We start from the raw sequence: 13,486 nt of genomic DNA, 5'->3' as shown, positions 1-13,486 counted from the left end.
TGTCTGTCTGTCTGAACAATACCTCTATTGTTACATTCTGTCATGTCCTTTGATACTCTGTTGATCAGTTTATTCATGTATGAGTACATTTCAATAGCAGTTTATTCTGCACCGTATCAACTACATCAAATAATTTCAGCTTCTATATTATCTTATGTGAACAATTGACATATATCATTGCATACATGTAAAAAATATCTAATTTTTTGTGACAGTACAATCTTGAGGTAGTAAAAAGTTTTAATATGTCATTGATTGAAAGAAGACTTAAACTACCATTTCACCAAATATGTTATTACACGATTCCTTTCAAGTAGACATGGCTATCTGATGGGAAACAACTGAAAATATGACCTTCACCAGGTGTTCAGAAAGTACAGAGTGCTTCAATTGGGTAACATCAAGTCAACAACATGTCTATTTTTTTCTCCTAATTTGCTGTAAACTGATATGGCAACAGATTATAAGCTTATCCAGGCATTGACACAGTTGCCAGCAGTGACCGGTTTGTTATAATTTTACTGTAGGCTACAGTAACGGCCTGTCAATGAATTTATGGACATGTATTCATAGTACATTTTCTTAACAAACAATAATTATAATGTAATAGGAGCACTGACATTATTTACAGTTAGTGTTTGTACAGCATTCCCTTTTCCCTGGCTTCAATATAAATTTTCTAATCCTACAGCGTTTAATCAGATTTAACAGGAGAACATCTTAAAATACTTCACATAATTCCATAACAGTGAATGATTTCACATTTTCAAAATGTTTTCTTTTAACAAAAAGCACAAAACTATGTAATACTATTTGCAAAGTCAATCGGAGTGTTGTTTGTTGAGTTAATTTTGATCCTTAAAAAGAGGTTTAGATTAAAAAATTCTATAAAAATACAGTGAACTGTATCCCAAGAATTGTTGTTAAAATAAAAGTTATAATGTTTAAACCCAAGGCCACAACACTCTAGCTCCTCCTAACAAATGTTCTTTGTTACATTTAACACAACACAACATAAAATCTGTAATTGATTTAATGACATCAGAATTTAAATACTTATATAATGTAGCATTAATTCTAAATTTTGAAAACTTTCTACAAAACTAAAATATTTCTCAACTAAATAAAAAAAAACAACATATTTGTAAAGACAATTCAACAATTAGCTTGAATTTGGACTAAATGGGAGAGTACTTAACACTACACAATAGCAAATAAATTTCAACAAAATAGTAAAGATAATGTTTTGTTGTATTTATATAAGTTTTTCTCAAATGTTTCATTTTCCATCCATATAATCTTGATACAGTCTATTGTGGTCAGGCTGAATATTTCTCTGCTTGGAGGGCAAGGATTAATGTTTTAAATAATTATTAATCTTTTTTTATTTTTTTTATTTAACACAACAACTTGTTTAGGAACAAACAAGTATTAAAGTAGTACATCTGCATTTACACTGTTCCAGATCCTCAGAACAAAATAAAAGATATCGACATTTTTCACTTGAATCAAAACAACAAATAATGTAATAACATGATATTAGCAGATTACCTAAGCCCTGGACTCCACTGATCCATAAATAATTTAACAGCTAAATGAAGTGCAATAGATTAACTCATACTTTACCAGCTCTTAATCTAATCTTCACACTTTGTCAGGCAATTTAACACTTATCAACAATACCACAAGACAAGTGAGTTCTAATATATACACCTCTCCTGTTCCGACTAATTTTAGTTTCAATTCATCAACACTGCTGTTATGAATTTATTTCAACATATTCAAACTACAATCAAACACTATACAGATGTTGCTTGGAATAAAATGAACACTAATTGAGATATTTTGCAGAACAAAAGAGAGCTGTGAGGAATATGCTACCAAATATAGGGGTGGTTATTGCTCTTTGCAATTCTAACGCTCCTGTCACTTTTTGTTTTCCAGATAATTTTAGGTATCAATGGGAGGAAGATTTCACTACTGTACAGAAGAAAGTCCTCATCATAGATATACAACACAATATGGTGATACTGATATACCCCATATACCAGGTCATTCACCCATCCAAAACTTCCTACTTCAATGAAGTTAAGTGGTTATTATGGCAGCTCTTTCATAATGGTCACTTTGTGTTATCCCTCCATCTACCTGGTTTGTTTACACCCATCCAGAACTCCAATTTCCTATCGGTCTCATATTTCATTGAAGTATAAATGGTTATTATGCTATATTAATGTTATCATTATTAATTTTCAGTACTTTTAAATAACATTTTTCATTGGAATTCCTCAGAAATATTTTAAAGGTGTTTTTTTTTATTGAACATGACTAAAACACAATATTTTAAATCTTCTTCTTCCTGTGACTTTAACTTTAATTTTGAGCTTGCTGGTTTTAATCCATCAGTTTTATGGTGTAGTACAATGCATATAAATCTGAATTTTGATGTATAAGATCAATAATTCTCTGTATTTTTATACTTTATTTCTATTATTAAATTCATACATATTTTTATTAGTTATTATAATATTCTATTTTGAAAAGTAACTAATCTTTAATATTTAACAAATGATAACTGTTATAAATATTAAATGTATTATTTCTGAATTTGTAATAATGGTGTGTACATGACAATAAAGGGTATTTTTGCTATAGAAGAGAGAAATGAGATACAAACGTTTATGTGGCATACAAAGCCAATTAGAACCCACTTGTTAATGTTGAGATGAGGAGTCCTCCTCCACAGCTGTTTGCAACCTCTTCAGTCTGCGGTCATTGTTCTAAATACTAACAGTGGGTGTTTGCTAACTAAATATATTTCTACAACTTTTTAATTTTTTACTTTATCTACTTAAAGATGACATTTTAAATTTTTAAATATCTAGAGATACTAAAAGGTTAATCAGTACAGACATTACTAACTAGCTCAAATCCTATTATTAAGGACCTGGTAGGACATTCTTAACCCTTTGGGTGCTAGACGTTTGTGATAGTAAAGTGTACAGAAGTGAGGCAGTGTTGTCTGAGCATGTGTATTGAGAAATGGCAGACTTGTTGACCCTAAAAAATGTTTAATTTCTTTTATGGAGGGGTAATATTTGTTATCCCATGTCATTCTAATAGTAAAATTATGCACTAAACGTGTATGTGACTAGCTAAAAAAATGAAAATAAAAAAAATTGTTGTATAATATGAGATCAATAAAATTATACATATAGACACCTGATAATAAATGTAGATTATGTAAAGGAACTAAAAGTAAAAATCTCACTATATATTTTCTCCTCAAAATAAATTTATAAATAAAATAAACAAAAGAAAAACAATTTACCAACACAGGAGAATGGACATTTTTAGCCACCCAGTCCATCTTATAAGTACAATTTATATTGCAATGGCCAAATAGTATACCTACAAATGTTGTTGACTACTTGTATATGCATAATAGAAGTACTGAGATTAGGTTACTTGACTTTCATGGTTTGCTTACAATGCATAGCCAACGAGGCACCTCAAATAGGGATTCCCTCCCCTTAATAAGTTATCTGTGTTGTAATTAGTTTTTAGTTAATTAATTGATTTGTTTTAATTGATTTTATTTATTTCATATATGTCTTCTTTTAAATATCTGGACGAACTGGAGGATTGCATTGCTCTTAAAATTGAAATGTACAATATTGTGTTTTCAATGTGACAATGTATGTAATCTTTACCAGTAATAAATGAGTATCAATAATAATAATTATTATAATTACTGTATAATTATTGTTCAAACAGGTTAAGTGTAAGAAAGGGCCATGAGGCCCTAACTTTGCCTGTTTAAATAAACAATTTTTCATTTCATTTTTTCATTGAGTATGATCAAGTATCATTGAGAAAACTATGTTTTGAGGATTGAAATCTATTCTGATATGAATCCTAATCTATCAGGAACCCTAATTTAAAACAGATCATTCATACTGGTAATCTTAAAAATCTATCATTCAAGAATTTCATAATTGTTATAATAGCTAATTAAAAATTATTATTAACCTGACCGACTATGTTTAGAAGTAAGATGACCTATTAAATGTAAAAAGCTAAAAAGAAAGACATAAAAACATAGAAACAGGTTGAATTGTACTAGCTTCTCATTTTTTTTTAATGTTTAAAAAATTAAATGGGGTTTAATCTTGTGTATTTATGTTTAAATACTTACATTATTTACATGTGAGGTATATTAAAACAGTATTTTTGGTAAGAGATTGGTTTAATAAGTTCAGCTACTAAAAGATAGTGCCATATCTATATAAACAGTAATAAAGACTCTTTCATAAGATAAGATAATCTGTGGTCTCAGGCTATTCTGGATTCTTATTCTGGTTTGATAGTTGTTTTCAGAGTAAGAGTGAAAAATGGATAGTATTGGAACTCATGGTTTGATTAGAACTTTTTCAGAAGGGGAAAACACTGAAAAAAATTCGGTAATTCTAAGCAATATATGGGTCAACCTGGATTTTTCTCATATTACAATATAATGTTCCAATAGTCAATTAGAAAAGGAAATGACTAGAATTTCTTGCCGGAAAGCAGTTATAGGGAGCAGGCAACCGCCAGACGGTCACATATTGCTTAGAGTTACCTATTAGTGATCAGGGGCACTGACGTGATCTGGGCTTCAAATTTGGAACTACTCGAGCTTAATTTTTTTTCTAAAAGAGCAAGCAGCGCGAAGCGCTGCGCAGCGGGCAGGCATCGTGCGTTATCCTTTTTTTTATTAAAAATTTCTGATAAATTGTTAATACATATTACAATATAATGTAGGTAATTTATGTAAAACAATTTTAAACACATAATTATATGCTGGAAAGCAAAGTAAACCAATATAATCCACCCAATACAAAATCTCCGTAAAAATCTGGTAAAGGAATCTGTGTCATTCCTTTGGCCTGAATCAATTCAGTATAGACGAAGATCACGCACGATGCTTGCCCGCTGCGCAGCGCTTCGCACTGCTTGCTCTTTTAGACAAAAAATTAACTCGAGTAGTTCCAAATTTGAAGCCCAGATCACGTCAGTGCCCCTGATCACTAATAGGTAATTCTCGCGGTTGCCTGCTCCCTATAAATGCTTTCCAGCAAGAAATTCTAGTCATTTCATTTTCTAATTGACTATTGGAACATTAAATTGTAATATGAGTTGCCTGCTCCCTATAACTGCTTTCCGGCAAGAAATTCTAGTCATTTCCTTTTCTAATTGACTATTGGAACATTATATTGTAATATGAGAAAAATCGAGGTTGACCCATATATTGCTTAGAATTACCAAAAATTCATGACAGGATTTTACAAATATTGGGTAACTTATGCCCTTCCATAGAAACTCTGTGAATGTGGGTAAATGAATGCAAGGCACAACAGGCACTGAAAATGTACCATGTGCTGGAGCCTACCAAAACCAGCAGTGATGCCCCAAATGATCGACCAAGTCCATGATCTGGTTTTAGCCGACAAGAGGTGTGGTTCTTCCTTGACAACCCATCAGCGCACTCAAGCTGTATCGCTCAGCAAAATTGGCCTATCTGCTATGTGAACTGCTTCCACATCCTTATTCATCTATCAGATCCAGCTCCTTCGGACTACCACTTACTCTAAACCCAAAACTTTACTTTCTGGACAGAAATTTGTATCAAATAAAGAAAGCATACAAGAAGAAAGCATTTATTGTATGTTTGGTTAATAATAAAAAAAAAAAAAAAAAAAAAAAGTAGAAGCAAGTGCGTTGGATTTCAATGAGACTATGTTTAAAAAAAAAATAAAGCAGGTATTTTAAATTCTTCATTTTCTTTCATATGTAACAATTTCTTATCAAACCGCCCTCATACATTATGGAGCTCCATATAATTACTAACTTTTTTAAATATTAAAACCTTAAGCAATTACTGTACTTACTGCTACAAATAAATTTCATTTTAAACACTTTATGTTAGTTATTTTTGAAAATTTTAATTATGTGTATAATTAAACATATAGCTTAAATTTGTTTTTTAAGTATGATGTCATTTTGAAAAAACTACCACTGATTGATTTTTAATAATTAAATGACCTTAAATCGGCTTAAAATGTGACTGTAACAATACATATCGCTTTGCTTGTAAATTTTGGAGACTTAAAAAAATCATTGTTGACGGTAGCCTTCCCAATTTCAGGTATTAAACCGTAACATTATAGTACTTAAATCTTGTTCTGGCATGCAAATTCCCAGTAGCGTTACAAGTTTTATACTAACTATTCTATTCCTTTACAGTTTAGCTTACCATCAACCAATGAATTAGAATTGTAATATGTATAGGCTCAATAATCCGTCTAAAATTCCCAAGTATACTGATTTTATTTATTTATTTTTATTAAAAGTTTATGTAATGCTTTAAAAACTATTTAAAAAGTAAAAAAATGATATATCCAAATACTTTTTCATTCTTCCCGTATTTGGTCAATCAATCAAAACGGACAAGACAAGACAACATAAAAGAATGTTTCCACTAAAAACAAAAAAAGTACTCTTAAAATTGTCCGAAGAATGTATTAAAAAAGGAATTTTTTAAATAGGAATGGTAGATATATAAAAAATATCTGCCCATTGATTAATTGACAGCCTTTAGCTCTAATACTGATAAAAATCTATTTCTGATGAGTGTATTATGGTAGTGGTAGTGAGCCTATTGAAGTGACAAAATTTGAAAATCAACATTTATAGAAATACGCTTTGGAGTCTTGTATATAGCATCAAATAATCGTGGCGAGTAAAATTTTACAATTATTTCAAACATTACAAAACCAACTATCAGTTGTTTTAGTCATATTATCGGTAATAGAAGTAATTTTACTATAGTCAGTGCACAAATTAATGTTTTATTTCAGGCCATTGGTCACATTCGTAACAGGGAAGTAACTGACATAATTTATAAAATAAGTGGATCCAGTTTTTATATTAATAATACAAATTAATATGTTTTAGTTAAAACCATCAATATTATTAACCAATGTTGATTAAGTAGTTTAAATAAATATCTTACAGCATCTGCATAAACTGTACACACGATTACAAACTTTATTTTATCCTAAGTGATTTTCATAACTACAAATAACAGATAACTGTAGAAAACTCAAATTAATAGCATAAAAGGTTTTTTTATGACTAAAATATGTTGGACTTGTGCAAAAAGTTGACCTCCTTGCAGATCAACTCTGAGGATAGTTACATACAGATAAAGTAGTGCATTTATCTTGAGAAAATCGCTTCATTCACTCTGGTTTGACATTGACACTCAGGAGAGATGATCGCAAGAATTCCCAAAAATGTCTTACTTTCTGTTTTAAAACAATTGTGTATTTAGTTTTTACGTTTCCCTTATATTGTTTATGAGTTTGTTATTGAATATAAATTATTTTATTTTTATACAGGTCATTCTATATGAAATCAACCAATAAAAATTTATTTTTGGACCAAGAATATACAAAATCCATTTAGATTTTGACAGTGAGTAGGCAAGTGATATCTCAGACACTAATTAGAACATTCAAATTCATATAATTTTCTTCAAGTTTAAAAGATCTTTAAAGTAACAAACAACATTACATCATTGAACTTTCTTTTTGTTAAAAAAAAATGTTTTTTTTAATTTAATTAAAGCCGCAGTGATTTTTGCAAGAAATGTATATTATTTGCACACCAACCTTATAAGACAAGTTTCACCATGAGACAAAAAGTATGATATTGTTAAAAATATTAAATTGTTTCTGGCTGCAATATAAAAAGCAGCCACCACCACAGTGAATCGAAATGTCTAACCGGATTACATTATCTATCTATCTTACATTATTTCAAATTACATTTTAGTTAAGCTGTATTTATATCTAAAAAAAAATAATAATTTAATGATGAATTAAAAGCTATCTACACTATGTGTATTAATAAATGCAACAAACTAAACAGTGTAACATTTGCGAAACAAATAACACATGCACATCTCCGTTGTACTTTTGCGGTTTTATAGTTTGTACTCAACTGCCATAAAAATTATTTTAGTTTGTTTTAATTAATTAGGAACAATAGTTATTCAATACATCAAAAATAGCTAGCCATAGTTATTTGTAAATACTTATAATTAGAATGTTTTGTATTCGATAGTTTTGGTATTTGTAATTGATAATTTGGTACCCTCATTCGATTGTGGTGGTGGCCGCTTACATACTAAAGTCTTGTTTAATAGAACACAAGGCTGGCTCACAAGTGTAAGAACAACAAAGTAGGCCTAATAACTCAAAATTACTACTGACATTTATGTATTAATCTATAAAATTAGACTTGTTTGATTATGAAAATTAATTACATAAATGCCAAGATTCACTAAGAAGTAAACGGTGTAAGTTGTATAAAATATCTAAAATAAATTATTGGATGAAACAAAATGTTTGAGCATTAAAAAACATTTTTTTATTTTTAACAAAATTTCTAAAAATATACCAAAATATAAGCTAATTTTCTTTTACTTGCTAAGTTTATATCTGGTTTTGTGATCTATTAACACAAACTAATTGTATTTAGACAGCACTTTTTTTAAAGATGTACTGTTCATTTGAAGGTTATTAAATTATTTTTCCAGAACATTTGATGAACTTATTCAGATATACTTTTGACATATAATATGCCGGTTGTAATACAATAGCTGAATCAATCTTTTGTAAATAAGTACAATGTGGAACAGGTAATATATTATCATTAATAGGTTTAAACAATAATGAACTGGCTAGTCCTTCAGAATGTAGAAAACTATATATATATATATATATATATATATATATATATATATATATATAGGCTCATTACTTTAAAGTATAATTATATTTATAATTGCACTCAACAGCATAGAAAATAAGATTTTAAATATTGTAACATAGAAAACTGAGAAGGAGGAAACAGAAAATTTATGTCTAGATTTGTTGGTACCAAAACAATAGTGCAGATTCAGAAAATGCACATTTAGATTCCAGTAATATGTATATATATATATATACATATTACATATTATATATAATATGTATAATATATATATATATATATATATATTTTGAATCTACACTATTGCTTTGGTACCAACAAATCTAGACGTACATTTTTTGTTTCCTCTTTCTCAGTTTTCTATGTTACAATATTTAAAATCTAATTTTCTATGCTGTTGACTGCAATTTTTTAAAGAGATCTTAAGGTGTTAAGATAAGCTCATCATAGGATCTTTGCAAACTAGCATTTACAGACAGCTGATCTTTTTGCTATGCCTCCGAATCACCCAATGACATTTTTAAGATCTGACTCTGTGCCCAACATATATAGTTGTTAGTCTTAGCCACTGACTAAATATTGTAATCAATTAATACATACCTAATTGCTAACATGAAATATTGATGCTCAGAGGCTGTGCTCATGAAAGTCTATCCAATTATTTCATTAATTTGATATCCCAGATTAAAAATATTTATATTGTACTTTTAATACTTTCTAGATGCTTTCAGAGTATACAGTGATGTCATATCTTATATTTGGCATGTTTGGTGAAATGTCAACTTTTCTTCAGTCAGTTAGTTTTACACCTGTTACATATGTGAAACATTAAGTGTGTGATTAGTACATTTATTATTTCATCAAGGTAATCACTGCCATATTGAAATATTGCAGTGTCACTTTTGGGTAAACTATAAAATAATTGCTATAAGAAGAACTATATGAAGATAATCAAGATTTTTTTTAACAAATTAAATTATCATAAAATGCAAAGGAAAGTAGTTACAATTAAGACAAATACACCCTAATATAAGAAAGAAATAGCAACACAGAAAATAAGTTCTCTTAAAAAATCTTGTCCATGAATGTACAAGGCTAACCTCTACCTCTCTGTAGTTAACCTTGTTTTAATTTAGAAAATAGTTTAATCTTACCTATAACTAGAAGATAATCCTTGTAGACACAGAAAAAGCATACACTATTCATTAAAAAAACTTAGCACTAATTGTATACTTCTAAACCGGTAAATCGCGAATTCAAGAGCACAAATTTTATACGTCCAGCGTAGCAGCAGAAGAAAAGCTGAAAGCTGGAGTGGAGCTGCTGGCTGTCGGATCAATGCATTTCGTCACTATCGTAAGCCACAGCCACACTTGTATCAAATATGACAAGAATTAATAGACGTATAACAGGTACTATATACAAAACTGTTAAAAGTAGAAAAAGAGGAATAATATAACAAGAACTTTTAATTATTCAAACAGCATGATAATTTTGAATAATTTAATTTTAACAACCTATGCAGATTATTTTATAAATTTATTTTCCAATTTAATTTCTGTATGAATCATACCAGCCTAAATTTCTTGAAATCCGTACGTCTTTTGAAGTCGAAAAGAAACAATGCCTTAGATTTTTCCATAAAATGGAATGTTCCCATATTTACTGAAACACGACAAATTGGTACTTGATCTTATGTCTAGAGATACCTCTTGTGTTAGAAACTCTAGGCCTATATAATTATTCAATGTGTGATTTAAAACAAAAATCTATAGTAGCACTAAAACGTGTTGCTGAGGTCATTGTGAATCCTCTGGCCATGATAGTAAATATTTTTTTACAAGAGGCATTTTCCGGATGTTCTAAAGTTAGCTCAGACAGTGTCCATCTACAAGAGAGGTAACCCGGAAAATATGGAGAATTGTAGGCCAATCAATATTACCAGCCGTGTCCTAAGTTTTTGAGTCGATTATGGAAAAAAACAGATTATTGTTTATTTGACCCGCAATGGGCACTTTACAGATGCACAATATGGTTTCAGGAAGGGCAGATAAACTGCCACTACTATCAAACGCTTGTGTCCTACCTTCTTTTGAAGCTGGTAACTCTGTAGCCTTAATACTAGCTGATCTAACAAAGGCTTTGACTCCGTCTCGCATGAGCTCCTCTTGAGCAAACCAGGCAGATATGAATTCAGTGGCAGGGTACAACTTATGCTAAAGTCCTACCTCCAGAATAGACTGCAGGTCCTCACAGTAGGAGGAGCTACATCTTCATCTATTACCTGTGACGCATGGAATTCCACAAGGCTCAATATTAGGACCATACTTTTTCTCATCGTAATAAATTATCTAGGTCTAAGAAGAGATGTTCTGCTGTTTGCAGACGACTCTACATTTTTAAAACATCAGCCTTGCGAATATTGTCTTTGACGAGACAGTAGACTGGTTCTCTACAAACAAGCTTTGCCTTAATAAAGAAAACCCCAACGTATGATATGCAGCCTGAAACAATATGTAGATACCGAAGTTAACGTAAAGATACTAGGTTTTACTCTTTACCTAAAGCTGACATGGAGTGTCTATATTAACAAAGTTAGCAACAAGCAGGCGAGAAAAATCTTCATCTTCAGAAGACAGAAACGAGCTATCTGAGGCACATTTATTTACGAGCTACCATGCCTTGTTTCATAGTTACCTATAAGGAATGTTGCTCTAGGGTCACACGGAGGGCTGTGGGACTTTGCTTCTCCTTCAGAAGAAAGTACTCCGTAAAATTAATTTCATCCGCTGGGTATCAGGATCACTAAGCTCCAAATTTTCACAAACTTGGAATCCAGACTGTTTTCAGCCAATACATTCTTCAGAGTCTGGTTTATATAAAAGATAACTTAGACTCTTTTCAATCTAGAGCTGACACACTCTTACAGTCTCCGTGATTAAATAATAGGGACTAACCCTATTACCGGCTTAGAAAGAGAAAAGACTTTCCCAGTGCTGGCCCTCAGGATGTTTAACAAACTCCCTCAGGCCGTTCAATGTTTGGAAAAAAATTAATTTGAAACCAAAATTAAATTACAGTTATTCTCCAAATCATTTGACTCTCTTGGCGGGTTTTTTGCTGTTTAGGCGGAGACTTGGGCTCAACTCTCGTTCAGTATCACCACCTTGTGTAGAGCTGTATTTTAAATAGTATTTAATTATTTTAAGTCCAATTAGGTAATATGTCCAGCTAGCCGGGCCAAGATGCAGTATTCAAGTAAGTAGATATTCATAAACCACGTATTCTCTGCCCTTTCGCAGTTTAACCATGTAGAGAGACTACACCATTACGAGAAACTGTCTGTACCAAGCCAGTTACTATGGTACTAAGGTTAGTCATTCTCCTTTGCTGAAACTCAGAAGTCTTGCTATGCAGGCTTGTAGGAGTGCGCGGGTAGAGAGCAGGCCAAAAGTTGTAAAGTAACGATTAAAATATCGGTCTGTGCATGGTCGAGAAGGAGAGTGGTAGCAATAGTCTATATTTGGAAAATCGCACGCAGTTCTCACCCGCGCCATGCTCCGCCAACATATGTCGTGTATAAAGCTACACTTCTCTTACTGTATTCCAATGGCACGAGCGATATCTGTCAGGCCATGCATTATGGTTTGAGTTTGCTTCTTAAATCTAACGAGCAAGAATGGATGTGAAATCTAGGGTGCCTAAAGGGATACTTTTTGGACCATTTTAAATTTTTTTTTATATATTAACGACATTAGCAAGTCACTTGTTGCAAATATCTTATCTTTTCTTTGCTGACAAAGTGAAGTTGTTTGAATAAATAAAGTTCTCATCACATTATCTACAGCTTAACCTTCAGGGTGATTTGGTGAAAATCAGTCAATGGTGCACTTTAATTATCCCTTTTTATTATTTTTCGCACCAAAGACACATTAGAGGAAAGACTACCAATAAAGGATATTTTAGTACTGCATATTATGTTACCTGGCCTGGAACCTGATGTTCATATTGTAAGCATCTGTGCTAGAGCCAACTCAATCCTAAGGTACATTTGTTCGTACCTTTAAGAAGAATACTTTTCCTTCTGTGACATTAAAAGTGCTGTATGTAACACTAATACGTTCAATGCTTTAATATACCTCATAAATATAGATTTAAAATGTTTATGCACAAATTGCATTTAGAAAATCCGTTACATAATGTTGAGTTTTTAAATATTTCATAATTATGATGAACAAACTTTGAAATGTAATGTATCGTATTGTTTGTGTTTCATGGGTATTTGAATTGTGGGTTTAATTTATATATTTTATTCTGATTATTTATTTAATTATATTCTTAGGTTAATAATTATGACACTGTTTATTTCACTGTATTCTTACGGACAATAACGGAGTCTGAATTTGAATGTGGTTCTGTCATGTGGGTACTTCATAAGATAGGCCACTACAATTTATTGGTACGTAATATAACATTTTAATTTTAAGCCCAATTTGTACAATTACGTTTGCCGTATCTAACCATATAAGTTATTCCAGCGGAGCAAGTACTTTTGTAATCACACAAAAAGTACTTTTGTGGTGGTTTTGTAGTACCTTTTGTGGTTTACTGAAATCATATAAATAAACATACATATCAATATTTACTTAGATAAAGGGGAAATCGC

The 13,486-nt window shown here is 30.9% G+C and overlaps 1 protein-coding gene across 1 annotated transcript in view; it reads right to left on the bottom strand.

Annotated features, from left to right (window-relative positions):
- Window positions 1–10,140, bottom strand: part of LOC124354538 (phosphatidylinositol transfer protein alpha isoform) — a 32,315-nt gene extending 22,175 nt beyond the window's left edge. The window contains exon 1 of the mRNA XM_046805071.1: window positions 9,975–10,140. The gene's annotated coding sequence lies outside the window, so the exon portion shown is untranslated. The remainder of the gene's footprint in view (window positions 1–9,974) is intronic.
- Window positions 10,141–13,486: the final 3,346 nt, after the last annotated feature.

The sequence above is a fragment of the Homalodisca vitripennis genome, chromosome 2 (assembly GCF_021130785.1).
Source record: "Homalodisca vitripennis isolate AUS2020 chromosome 2, UT_GWSS_2.1, whole genome shotgun sequence".
NCBI classification, from domain to species: Eukaryota; Metazoa; Arthropoda; class Insecta; order Hemiptera; family Cicadellidae; genus Homalodisca; species Homalodisca vitripennis.
The sequence above is the reverse complement of the archived record's forward strand: the minus strand, read 5'-3'. Positions and strand labels throughout refer to the sequence as shown.